We start from the raw sequence: 11,710 nt of genomic DNA, 5'->3' as shown, positions 1-11,710 counted from the left end.
TGCAGCAATATATAAAGAATTAAATATGAAGTATATTTCTTAAGTGTTATTTAGTTCATGAAATATAACGTAAATGACAACAACAATGATTTACACGATTGCTAACAAATTTGAATAGATCTATACTAAACAACAAACATGATTTTGACATTATCGATTAAATCTAATATATGTACGTGTTACGCCAATATACTTGGACGGAGAGGCGATGGATCTCTATAGTAACTTCCCAGTCGTAGCTGCTGCGTGCGGGCCCAGCCGGCGGCCGGCAGTTACTGTAGAGGTGCCGGCCGCGTTGCAGACTTGCAGTGCAGGTAGTGCACCACCACCGCTCCGGAGTTCAAGTCACCATGACGATGGAGATGTTGTCTGAGATCCTAGCGAAGTTGGAAGATTTGAGCGCTCAGTGGCCGAGTGGCGCAGCCGTGCTGAGCCATCGTTCATCGACTCCATCCTCCTGTACATATCGCCGACACCGTGGATTCTGGACGAGAGTGCCGCACCTCCATGGTCTCCAACAACGAGTCAGCGATGGCAGGTGGTCTCCTTGCCATCGCCCACGTGTTACCCACCCTGGGCTACACGCCTACACCACAAGTCATCAACTCCGCGGTTCTCATTACCTCCTCCGAGCACGCCGAGGTGATGCACCCCAACTGTTTGACGCCGAGCCTGCATCCTCGCCGCCAACTCCGACGACTGCGAGCTCGAGGTCGCGATCTCCACCACCAGCATGGACATCATCCCCGCTGTACCCGTCGCCGGCTCTAACAACCAAGAACGTGAGGTCGATATTCCCACCAGCTGCGAGCTGACGATGCCCTCCTCGGTGTCATCCACTCCTTTCACAAAAAAACCTTGCTCATGCACGTCAAGTGTTCGACACTAGGACTCTACTAGGCTGTCTCGACAACATCCACAGCACCCTCAGCCTCTGCTCCCTCACAAGTCACAGCACGTCAACCTTGCTGAAGCCTATGCCTCTACCAAGCTTGTCCAGGTGATGCCCGCTAGGTGTTTGATGCCGGGTCATGGATGCAGCCTGTGTGTTCCAATGCCAGTACGCAAGTCATCCACCGTACTGACTTTACCTGCAGTTCTGCCCTGTCTTGGCACCATCCCTTGCAATGCACACAAGGTGTCCGAGGTAATGCCTGTCAGCCCCTATGTTCTCTTAGTGACTGTTAGTGAGTCACATGGCATTTCCCAACATGTCATCAATGAGGTGGGCGAGTTAGTCAGTGATCAACACACTATACAGTGAATTTCTGCCATGGATTAGGAAGTTTAACCCCAAAGCGTCCATGGCTTTTTATGCACTGAAGTTTCTGTGCTTTGCCATGACCTACAACAGCAACAGTCACCTTCTTTCAAGGGTCATTGCATAGAAAGCAAATCTAAGCTGCTATCATTGCTATTGGTTATTTCTAGAGTGGCTGTGCATCGACTGTTAATTGACTGGCAAAGCAACCATGGCCACCACCTGGTCTAGTGGAGATTTGGAGCAGTAACACAGTGGTTACTCCAACCAACACCATGGCAAATGTTAAATTGCTGTCAAGTTATTATACATCTCCAATGCAAAACGGAAGCGCTCCAGTTATGTGTTTTTTGTGGGCCTGCAAGGTCAGAGAGATTGCTACTTGTGAAACATATTCATGGCAAAATCTGCAAATACCAGAGGCATCCAGAGAACTGTGAACTGTTTGTCATAGTAGACACCTTAATGGATGCTGTGAAATGTTTCAATCAAACAACTATGCCGTTCTTTGGTGCCTGATATATTGCAACTTAAAAGCCAGAGGCCTATTCTTTACTCTGCTAAGGTAAGCTCTGAGTTTGTGGCAAGAATCTGTATACACCTGGGAGGATACCATTCCAAGTTTGAAACTGCTTAATGGTCATCATATTTTTGGGTTATGCATTGTAGGACTGTCACCTGAACTGATGATGTTCAATTCAAGTGATCAGTTCTTTTTTCAGTGGCATTACAAGAGAAGCTGCAGCTGTCATGGAGTGTGCCAGGCACAACCGAATTTTGGTATTGCCCTAACTCATCTCAGATACTGTGACACAAATGCTGGTATTTTGCTTGATTTTGTTGGCAGCTTTGAGCATCATGAATGCAAGTGTCTGGGAATCGCTTATGTAAGAGGAGAATCAATTACCGAAAATTCAGAGCAACAAAAGGGTCTCGCACATGATGGGATATCCATGCTGTGTGTTTCAGATTGGTCAGCTTCAGTGCTCATATATTATGATCCATTGAGAGGTCTAGTGTTGGCCTGAGAAGTGACACATATCATGAGAAGGCGTGCTCCTCACCGACAAGGACTAAAAATAGTATATGCTAAATGGAACATCGAGATATAATTTTTTTCTCGAACGCGCAGGAGAGCTGCACATCATTATATTAAGGAGAAAAGGTCCAAAATGGACAAAAACCGACACAATAGTGATCATCTGTTACACAAAGAAAAGGCGACCACACACACCACTCTACTCCGGCCAGATGGCAGCAAGGCCCTTGGCACCATTTGACCCAAGTAACATACAGCAACATTTGACCCAAGTAACATACAGCAACATTTGACCCAAATATCGTGGTGCACTTTGTAGTAGCTATGTAAGCTCTTTGTATCCTCCATGCAGGTTTACTGCTGGGACAAGCATATGCCACCCAATATATGGTGGTTAACCTGGAAGGATTCTCGGATCTTCAGAAAAGGGTTGTGGAAAACTAACTAAACCAAGTTAGCACTTTAATTGATTTTGTAGTGCAGACCCAGTTGTCCAACTAAGTTTTATTTCACTCCTTTAGATGGGTGGTGGAGTACTCAAGTATACCTAGTTTTGGAATTCCTCTCTAGTCTAACAAGCATTTGGGTTTGAGTAAATGATATTTATCTATTCTATGTTTTGTTTTGTTTTTTGACACTTTGGTTCATGTCTTGTTCTGGTGTTTTTCAGCTTTCATTCTGTTAGAGTGTTATTTACGTTGCTGTGTATATCTCCCTTGTAATGGGCCTTGGCCTACAACACTCAACTATATATATACACTCCCAAGCCTGGTTAGGGTTAGGGTTTCACTCTCCAACTCATTCAGTACATCTCAATAAACGATATAATTATCAGAAAAAGGTTTGTGCTTAACTTAGGAAAAAAGAACAAGGAAAATAGGCTACTAATTTATCTGAAGTAACAGAAAGGGATGTGAGTTCTATAGAGTTTATGTAGAGATATATCATTGTTTTCAACGTTTTTGGTAGATTTGCAAATCAGTGTAATACAATTAAGAATGCTACTGAGTAACTCCTAACATTTAATACTCTTTCTGAGATGCTGATTAACGACATTGAGGTGAGTGGATTATTATCCTATTATATTGAACAATCCTTCTGTCAGCGTACTCAGCTTGCACCATATCACATCCAACATTATTTAGGCCAGTAACCAAATTCTCATAGGACATGTATTGCTTCCTTCTTTTGTAAAGCAGCTTATGTAGTCTTTGGTACATAATGCAAGTTATGTCGGGTGAAGCAAGGATAAACTATTTGAAGGATATATCCTTTTGACTATGATTGAAAGGGTGGGCTGTATTGTTTGATGTGACCTGTGTATAACATAAAATAAGGAGGATGACTATGTGAAACTTAAGTATAATAGTTTCTGGACTTTGATTCTTATCCAGCAAGTTGAGTGACTAGAGATCCTGTGCTTACTTGTGATCTCTTCAAGACATCACTACTATTTTCATTAGAATCAATTGTACATTCACTCTAATATAATGTTGCTCACTGCTTCCAGAATTCTGTTTCTGAATGCCAAGCATGTGGTACAAAATTTAGGAGCATATGACCTGTAAAGAGTCAATCCAGATAATAATGATCAGATGCAATTATTCTCTTCGATATGACGACGTGTTTACTATGATTCATTCATATTTGATATTGCATTCCGTTCTAAGGAAAAGAGCTTACACTTCATTTGTTTCAATCCAAATGTTTATTTCAGGTGAAAAATCTTAAGGCTGGCATCTGCTGTTTGAGATTTTTTTGGCTCATATCATAACTATGCTATTTTACTCCTGTAGGCCCAACTTGGTGAGAATCTTCCCGTTCTGGGCTATGCAGTAATGGTCAAAAGGTTTTCTTTAATGGTTATATGTAAGCTCTACAAATTTTTATCCAGCTTCAAGTTTAAATTATTGCCACCAAAGTTGTGCAACTGTAAGTATGGCTTGTAAAAGAGACCCCTCAAAGGCCAACGCACTCGTATGGCTGAAAAGTTGCTAGAATCTGTATGCTCATATGTTCCCATCAGCGAACATCAGGTTGCTATATTTCTAGGGCATCAAGATTCATCATGCAGTTCCTACTGTGATGTTCAGTTCCCCTTTGAGCTTTAAGGCCAACCCTGGAATATAGCTAATTAAATCACCCAGCCCTCTAGTTCAAATATATTTGTATCTATAACTTGCTAAATGAGCACATCCATGACTAGCCTGATAGTGAAAGATGGTGTAGATAGGCATCAAAGTAAAAATGATAAAAGCTATTGCTTTCTAAAGAACGGGGACTCTACAAATATGGAATATTTATCTTCAACATCATCCCTGGACTTAATGAACTCAAGTCCTACACGTGGTACAGGATGCTGATTAAAGGTTCCCTAATTGCAATTATTTGTCACATATGGTTTTTCTTTGCACTTTCATGATCTGTAGTGAGATCCTGTTCATAACAAGGCTAGTTAGTGCCAGTAATAATCCATGTAACCGCTAATTTCTTATACCGTAGTAGAGATATTGCCGCACCATACCAACTTAAAATAAAGCACTGTTTGAATACAGAAGTACAGGGTACAAAGGAACGGAGGAAGGAAGGTGGTGATAATTGTTCTGTATGGAAAGGGGGTCCCATGGCAATGTTAACTCTAGGAAGGGTGGAATGGTTGGTTACAAGGCCATGTGCAACGGGAGGGGCACAAGTGGGGAACAGGGGTTGCACGGGATAACATGGGAGCCATGTCTCTCCATGTTGCTAGTGTGTATCTGTGTATAGCTTTCACTATTTGCTGGACCCCCTCTGGCAAGGGAATAACTGCCAACAATTCATAATTCGCCACTTCCACTTTCATCTCCTACCCTTTTCCTGCCTATATTAGCAACCAAAAGAAATGGAAGCTTTACAATTTCCTCTTTTTTTTCCCATTTGACTTCTGCAGATCATGCTCGCTCTGATTGGCAGTCATCGTCATGGCTGAGCGGAAGAGAATCCATTCTCCTGAGATGTGATACTTTTGTTGAGTTTGGCTTTTTGAAAAGGGGAATCAAACTGATTCCTCAAAAGCTACCTTGTACTCAACTGAGTTTCAAGTATTTGGAAAACTTGCCGTTCTATTATCGTTTCCTATTTGAACTCAGTTTGGAGTTGCACTGGGAGGATTTGTGTGCTTTGGGCTTGGAGAACATGATACCAGTGGCTGTTACCTATTGCTTAAAGTATCTGGACGGGTCAAACAAAATGGATATTATCTGGAAGAGTTCTAATGCCCTGCGGGTTTGGTTTGCTCACTGAATCATTAAGCATGCATGACTGTCTTCCAGAGTAGTGCACCAGTAACTAAGCAGCATATTCAGGTGAACTGGACTTCTGACTGGCACTGTGACATTTTGGTCGCTTTGTGTTTGGTCTGTAAGGACAGTCTCACTCAAGTGTGTGCTTTAGGTGATGGTACCTTTTGTGAAACCATGGGGAACCTTTGCAGTAAAACCATGATAGCATTGAAGAATGGCGTTTTAACCCAACCAGAAGGGAGGTCACTGCTCAGATCTGATGGTCACATGGGCAGGATATCCTCATTTGGCTACGGCCAAATTTTGTGAGTCGTTTGAAACTTCAGAGGTGTCAAATACAGCAACCACTTGGAGATTAAAGCCGATGTTTGAGTTTGGTGAATTGCTTTGGTCCAGCTCAAATATACCTGTGCAGTTGTGCGTCAGTGTCTGTTTAGTTCCCACGCCAATGGTCAGCTCTGCAATTTGCTCACCTTTCTGGAAAATGCTGGGTGATGTACATCAACATTTCTATGTCAGATTGGTATGGTTGTGCTGTAACCACTGCCATCCTGGTTAGTGGTGCCAGATATTGCAGTGTAAACAACTACTACATATGTTCTGATGGCATCAGGAGACCTGTATCATCGGGCGTACAACTCCCACACAGACACAGCAGGGCCAGCCAAATTGGCTGGCTCACTTTGATTGTGGGGCGTTGAAGCATTGTTGTCAACAGTTGGTCCTAGCTTCACTTGCTGGATAGGTGCTGATTCAAAAGGTCGTTGTAGTGCAGCATATAGTAGCTTTGTACAACCGCACAAGGGCAGGGATTATGGAGGGGCCCAACAGTTGGCAAAGCTTAACATGTCGAGCCAATGACAGCTCCCGACCTTGGACAAGAACAATCTTGGAGGTTTGCTGCGGCAGAAATGGTCCTCCCAGGCACACAGCGCAAAGCCAGTGCAGTGCTGTCGTTTTCTTCCGGGAAAGAAGCTTCCTTTCCTCTAATAACGCCAACTTAATCTGTGATTAACTTCTCCCTTTGGTGAAGGGGAAGATGAAGGGCCAGAGAGAGAGAGAGAGAGAGAGAGAGAGAGAGAGAGAGAGAGAGAGAGAGAGAGAGAGAGAGAGAGAGAGAACTGGGAAGGTATTCATCAGTTCCTTCAGGGGCAAGCTCTAATTATTCGGCGAGCTTAGGAGTCACGTCTCGGCATGTGATTCGGTATCGGAGGTACGAGAGGCTTGTGGTGGCTAACCATGGTGCGTGGTCCAGCGGCACAAGCCACAAGCTATGCTAGATTTGCGATTTCATCTTGCAATCATGGACGGTTCTTTCTACTAGACTTGATTAGTTACTTGCAGGCTTGAAGAGGACAAAGCCACGAAGGGAAAAAAAAAGATACATACATGCTTAGATGGTCTCCACTCTCCAGCAACACACGGGACCATACGTGTTTAGCTGGACCATCATCGATCACCGTGTCTCACCGGCACGCAGTAGGTGTGCTGCGACCTGCATGCGATGGTGGACCATGCATAGTCGCTATCCTCTCCGGTCAGGTGTGTAAAGATGTGTTGTTTTAAATTATATTATGACGTGACATTGGTGTCTGAAGAGTCGAAATCGCTACTGATTGCTGTTAGAGCTTAGAGTCTGAAGGGTGTAGTTAGCGGAAGTGTAAAAATTAATGTTTGGCTAGCTCGAGCGCATCTGCCTTCTCTTGGTAAAATTCCTGGCCGGTGCGGTGCGTTTTCTGATGCTGCCATGCACGCACGCACGCACAAGTAATCTCAGCCTCATCAACAGCATGCGGCTTTATTTGTGTCATTGCGTGACGCTGACACCACAGAACACGACAAGCAGCAAAGCGCCCGCTCCCGGTATCGGAGGAGGAAGCTCTCTTCTTTCTCCACGCCTGCACCGGCCCAGGCGGCTCCTTTATTTTTGCTCTTCCGCTGCATCCAGCAGCCGTGCTGTGCTGCAGTGGAAAAGCCGCAACTTTACAAATGTTTACATATATATATATATATATGCCGTGTGTCAGTGTAGTGTTCGAGTTAACATATATGTATATATAAACACATACCATAGCAGATGAAAAGAAACTGGCACATCATGGTGTCGTGTCGCTGTCAGGCGGCGTAACGCAAGAGCCATTAAGAAATTCAGTCTCGCACACTTGTACAGCCTCCCACGCTAGCTCTCGCTTTGATCCGATCTTATCATTTGCCTTGCGTCGCGACCCAATCATTTTAACATCACCTTTTTCTTGCACAAGGGACGATGCCCTTTTCCTTTTTACCGGTTTGTCACCCTAGGACGCATGATGCCTCCGCACATTGCTCGTACCCTACTCTTTCAGGCGTGGTTAGCTCCGCGCCGACATGCATCTGCTGATATGCATGCGTGCGTGCCTAGTGTTTATAAAGCTACTAATACTAACATATATCTTTTATCTTGTGCTAATGCTACGATTTTAGAATAGGGAGAAGGAGAGATGTTATGTGGCGGCGGCGCTAGAGAGGCGGCGCTAGAGAGGGGAGGTGGTCAAGGGGTCGTATTGGGAGAGGAATGATGAATGATCCAAATAATATTGTCTATTAGATTTGAGTAAAGGAGAAGAGGTTATTTAATGATCTGAACCGTTGGTTTTGACAGTGTGTTAAGCCTGTGCGCAATTTGTTTGGTGGATTTAGTAGAGGTTATGAGTGTTGGGCGATTTAGTTACGTGGATTTTGCAAAGTTTAAACTGGTGCATATTATATAGTGGTATAGGTATATATATTATCGAGTATTTGATTTGCTCAATTATTAGTTGCACCTAGAAAATCAAAACTGTGACATATAATACATATGCCATGCATTAATCTATCATAATAATTGGACAATGTGAAGTAAAGTTTTGTATGAATAAACAAGCTTTAGAACAATAGAATGGGGCTCGATCTCCTATATTTTGACAAACAAAATAATTCAATACATTTATGTTCCATTCTATTACGGCATACAGTTTTCAATAATGCTTTGAACTACAATGGTTATTTCGCCCTCTCTCAAGCATTGACCAAACCACTAGACAAGAACACACGCCATTACCTACATTGAGAAGTTAGACAGGAATCATGAGATCGAGAAGGTAATAAGCAAAATGAAGAACTCATTTGTCGACCAATCGAGATGGCAGCGAGGAGATTCTTGTGGCAAATGTTGCCTCCTCCCGCCAACAGTGATGGTGTCACCCACAGTGTGCGCCGAGAGATGGTAAGTGTCGATGCACTGAATAGTCTTTGCCGAGTGTTACACTCGGCAAAGACTTCGCTGAGTGTTTTTTATGCTTTGCCGATTGCTTTTTGTCGGGCACTTGATAAAGACTTTGCCGAGTGTCACCTGGCTCTCGGCAAAGAAAAGTCACCGTCACGGGCGCCCGGTGACGGCGACAGAGACTTTGCTGAGTGTCACCGTGACACTCGGCAAAGGCTCACTTTTTATCGAGTGTCTATTGTACTGGCACTCGGAAAAGAAGCTCCCCATGGGCCCCTTTGCCAGTACCTTTGCCGAGTGTGTTAGGAGGCACTCGACAAAGGCTCCGTCTTTGCCAAGTGTCAGGTGGCCTAGCTCTTGGCAACGGGGAGCACAAGTGTGTCCCTTTGCCAGTTCCTTTTGCTGAGTGCGTTAGGAGGCACTCAGCAAAGGTTGCTTCTTTGCCGAGTGTCAAGGCCACAACACTCGGTAAATAAGCTTTACCGGTTCCTAGGTGTGTCTTCTTTGTCGAGTGTTATGGCCTTGACACTCGGCAAAGTGACCAGCATATCCTTTTTTCTTTGTTTTTGTTATTACATCCAAACAAAAAAAGATATATCACATATACATCACAGATATCATAAAATCATCACATACATCAAACACACGACATAGCTCACAAAGATCACATATTTCTTCACAAAGATCACAAAGTCACAAGTACCACAAAATAGTTTACAACACTAACAAGTACTCACATAAATAAGTCCACAAACATCCAATATATGGCATAAACATGTCTCACAACTAAGTTTAGTAGAACATCAGCGAGGTGGGTGGCTAGACTAGTTCGGTGATGAGCTGGACGATCCATGAGGGTTGTTGGATGCCGCAGATTGTCCCTGCACAGAGAAGAGATTGTATGTGTTATACCAGATGAATATATATCATGCGGGACTAGAATTTTGATACTCACAGGGGTATGGAACTGAGTAGGGTCAGCTGGAGGGAACAACAGAGGTGGTGGAGCAAAATCCTGTGCGGCGCTAAGGCTCTGCATGTACTGGAACATCTCTGCCATCCTCTGCTGATCTACCAAGCGAGCCAGCCACTCCGTCTCCCGCTTCGCCGTCATCCTCGCCTCCATCTCCATCTGTTCCCTCCTCTCTTCTTCTAGCTAGGCCTATAATATTTCACCCCAATGTTATAATAACTTAAAGAGAAGGTATATAACTCAAGAAATGACGAGTCACAGAAGAACTAACCTAAAGTTGATTTATCCGATGATGTCAGTTGTCCTGCCGAGGTCGTATGGCTGGGCTCGTGCTCCTTGCTCGCACCTGAGATAGAGTGGGAGTGGACGACGAGTCGATTGCTTCGTCGGCAATCCAGTACCGCTCATGCCTCTTGCCTCCTTCGACCCTCATGAGGACATCTCCGTCGATGTCCTCGGTCCTCGGATCATAATCTGGCCCATGGACCTCCTGTTCCATGGCAGTGTACTCACTTAGGCGGTTATAGATGGCGGGGTTGCTATATACCTCGGGCCCGTCCTCCAGGTTGTAGGTGACGTCAGACGTCGCCTTTCCCTTGTGGACCATAGCATACGCCGAGAAGATGGAGCAAGGCTAGCCACCATGTGACGTCGACTGCTAGAAAACCAACGAGATAGTTAGAAATCATGCCTAATCGAATGTTATATACCTAAATAAAAAAGAGTGTGTACCCATGCTTCTACATATTTATCGAGGCTGTGGCTGCCTTGATGGTGGGAGAGACATTGCATCATTAGACGACGTTCCCAGCTAGCGTTGTGCGGCTCGTCCCACTCAGGCGAGCACCACCTCTCCACTATCTGCTCCCAGCACTGAAGATGCGCGACGCACCAATAAGGAATCATCTACAAAAAAACAAGTACACGACATATCAGAAGATAAAATTAAGAAATTTAATACGAATATTAAAGTTCTGTATTTACCTACAAGTGCTAGTCCTGAGTCAAAGACATGGTTCGGGCGTCCAGCTTGGTCACCTTCTCCCAAAGGACGGAACCATGGTAAGTGACGATGGCCTAAATTCGCGCCTCATTATGCATGTCCACGACGAGCTTCTTACAGCTCATGGTAGCCACCATATCCACCATGGCCTCGTATCCAGCCTCGCATCTGAAGAAATCATGCATACAAAGACGATGTATTCATACATTATTTCAAGAATGTGCAACAAATGCGACATATTTTACAATATAATGCGAGGAAGACTTACCCACAGCTCTTGCTTCACACGCTCCGCCTTGTTGTTGAATTCCCTGTTGTCCCGATCTACTGCATCGGGGGCGACAGCGTAGTGATCGAATGTGTAGGTTGGGCCTGTCACTTCGATTCATTGTCGTCATCATTGTAACGAGGGGGTGGATTTTGCACGCTCGACAGTTTGTCACCATAATAAGTTGTTCTAAAGTTTGACACATCTTCTAGAATGTATGCCTCTACAATGGAAGCCTCGATTTTTTATTTATTTCTACATTTCTTTTGAATAGTCTTGAGACATCTCTCGAATGGATAGCACCAACGTCCTTGCACGCCCCCCATTCGTGCTTCATACGGGAGATGAAGAATCAAATGCTGCATAGGATTGAATAAGCGGGGTGGAAAGATCTTCTCAAGCTTACACAGTAACACGAGCGTAATCTTTTCAAGTCTGCAATCACTATCTGAGGTAACTCTTTTGCACAAAGCTAGCGGAAGAAATAGCTTAACTCTGCAAGTGCTAGCCAGACATGCTCAGGGACATAACCTCGAATTATCACCAAAAGAATTCGTTCAATCCATATGTGGAAGTAACGACTCTTCGTCCCTAAGACTCGCATAGTAGATAAGTTCACCCTCCCCTACTTAGGTTAGTTG

At 44.2% G+C, this 11,710-nt stretch overlaps 1 long non-coding RNA gene across 1 annotated transcript; it reads left to right on the top strand.

The window, feature by feature from the left end:
• Positions 1 to 248: 248 nt before the first annotated feature.
• LOC103643369 (uncharacterized) lies at positions 249 to 7,272 on the top strand. The gene is made up of 6 exons (NR_163820.2): positions 249 to 1,826; positions 1,931 to 2,572; positions 2,653 to 4,017; positions 4,097 to 4,169; positions 5,230 to 6,794; positions 6,926 to 7,272. It is a non-coding gene; the product is annotated as an uncharacterized lncRNA (long non-coding RNA).
• The last annotated feature ends 4,438 nt before the right edge of the window (positions 7,273 to 11,710 follow it).

This window comes from Zea mays, chromosome 1 (genome assembly GCF_902167145.1).
Source record: "Zea mays cultivar B73 chromosome 1, Zm-B73-REFERENCE-NAM-5.0, whole genome shotgun sequence".
In the NCBI taxonomy this organism is placed as follows: Eukaryota; Viridiplantae; Streptophyta; class Magnoliopsida; order Poales; family Poaceae; genus Zea; species Zea mays.
This window is presented reverse-complemented; position numbering and strand designations above follow the sequence as displayed.